Raw genomic sequence first — 2483 nt, 5'->3', positions numbered from 1 at the left:
ACTGGGGATTGAACTCAGGCCCTCGCTCTTGCCAGGAAAGCACTTATTCTACTGAGCCATCTCCCCGGCCGCTATTTTATTTTAAAATCACACAGAAATAGTCCTGAAAATGAACTTCAGAAAAAGATACCATCTCTGGGGTGGAGATGATGTTGAACCATTATTTAAAAAAGATAAGGAGAATCCCAGAAAGAGCTGAGCAGCTAGGAAATTAGTTGTGTGTTCACCAGAGCACTGGGGAGGCACAAAAATACTTTTAAAGCATGTTTTTAATGGTATTAAAATATTTTTGTTATAAAAATCATTAAACAAACAACAGCACGTTGTACATACAGTGTGATACCAAATGTGCTTGTGTTTCGGAACCTGGAATATATACACCTTCCACTAACAATTAGTATAGCACGTCTGTGGATTATATACTATTCTTATTTCTGTCCATATGCTTCATATTCTCTTCATATGCCACGTCTATAATTACTTTGTGACCAGAAATTTGAAGAAAGAAGAGGAAAAAATATCAATAGAGATCAGATGTGAAAGGAAATACACTTCTGTTTTGAGAAAGAAGTTACCTCACAAGCTGTGCGGATGGTGGGCTGAAGTCACACATGGGGATGACACTAACATCACGCCCGCCCAGCAGATAAAAGTGTTCAATAGACGCAGGTGTATCCTTCCCTCCCTCTCCTGTTTTCATGCCAATCTTTCTTGTTTTGTTTTTTTTGAGACAAGGTCTCGCTCTGTAGCCCATGCTGCCCTTGAACTTGCAATCCTCCTGCCTCAGCCTCCCGAGTGCTGGGGGTGCAGGTGTCTGCCACCAGACCAGCTTATCCTGCCCCCCCCCCAACAGTCGTCTGGCGTTGGCTTCCTTCCCTGGAGCAGCACTTGTCTCTCCGTGTGTCTGCTGGACCAGAAGAAGGATAGCTTCTTGCCATCGACTTGTTTCTGGGAAAGACGCCAACAGCAGCTCTAGGAAGCCATGCTGACCAGGACAGGAGACCAGGGGTGACACCTGCTCCCTCCACCTGGCAGCCCTTGCACAAGGTTTCCTCATCGTAGGATGACAGCTAGGGAGGCAAGATGTGCACGGCATCAGGGAGCAAGAGTGTATTTCCGTATAAAGGGCCCCTTTCTCCTCTGTGCCCTGCTCTACAGCTGCCTGAACCCCCAGGACAAGAAGGCAGGCAGATGGCTCTTACTAGGGCTGCTAAGCCAACCGCCTTCCCTCGCTGACAACTGCAGCCTCACCGTTAAAGCCAAATGCCATGGAAGTGGTGCCCTTTTTAGGTGCCTTGTACAATGCAGGTTCCCTGCGGAGGACAAACTCTTCAGAGCTCTGATCCTCTACTCTACACATCTTCACCAGCTTCCCATCAGAATCCCAGCTCCCCAGCTGCCCAGGGAACCCCGAGAACAGACGCATTTGGGGACGAGTGCTCAGGACGCCCATCAGCAAGCCCGTGCTGACACAGGGGCTAAGACAGATACCAGATCGGTTTTCAGAGAACCCGAATGCCCTGCTTGGGGGACACTCTCTGTCCTCAGGATCATGAGCGGCTCCAGTGCCTCGGTAAAGAGGTGACTTGGAAAATGGAAGTTTCTGAAAGCGATTCAGACCAGGTCGTGCCAGGGGCAGAAGACAAAACGGTGAGTCTGAGACATTCCATGCCACCCTGGTAACCTGACGGGGTGTGGATTCAGCCTGCAAAGGTGGGACTGGGAAAAGGATGGTGGTGAAGAACTCCCCTAGGATCTGGGCTGAGTACTGGTAAGCCAGCCAGCCAGCCAGCCAGCCAGCCAGCCAGCCACTCTTTGGAAGAACCTACCAAGGCGCCACTGCCCCAGGAGTGCACGGGCTCCCTGGAGGAGAGAGAGGAAGCACATTGCTGACCAGGGTTTCCAGGAGTTGTGCAGGCAGCCCAGCCTGGCACCCAGGGCAGGGGTAGAGTCAGCAGAGGGGCGGCTCCTATTCTCTGGGACAACAATACGCTCCCTAAACCAGCCACTTTCTGCAGATAAAACAAGGACCCCTTTTACCACCAGCCCCTTACTCACAGGAAATCTGTGTCCCGGAAGTCCACAGCTATGAATGCCGTCTGTTAAATAGCAAAGGCAGGCCAGAGACTGCCAAGGACAGGTCTCCAGTGGCCTCTCGGGGGACCAGCGCAGCCAAGCCCTGCTCACCCTGTCCCTCAGCGTGCCTTTGTTGAGTACCTATGTTGCTCTCCACAGGTGTAGGATGCAGAGGCCACACGTCTGGGCGGAGCACGGCGGGCTGCAGGTGGGTCATTGCGGAGCTGCAGTGCGGCCTGATGTTCCCTGGCCAAGGCGTCTGCCCATGTTACATACACGGCGCCTGGAGCTGGAATGTTCAGGGTGAAGTGTAAAAAGCTTCCATGGAAGAGGTGACATTGAGCAGGATTTTGAAGGAAGAGCTGGGGCTTATCAGGAGGACACAGTAGGAAGAAAGTATGCTGTGT

This window comes from Octodon degus, unplaced genomic scaffold, assembly GCF_000260255.1.
Source record: "Octodon degus isolate 3935 unplaced genomic scaffold, OctDeg1.0 scaffold00020, whole genome shotgun sequence".
Lineage (NCBI taxonomy): Eukaryota > Metazoa > Chordata > Mammalia > Rodentia > Octodontidae > Octodon > Octodon degus.
Note: the sequence above shows the minus strand (reverse complement) of the source record.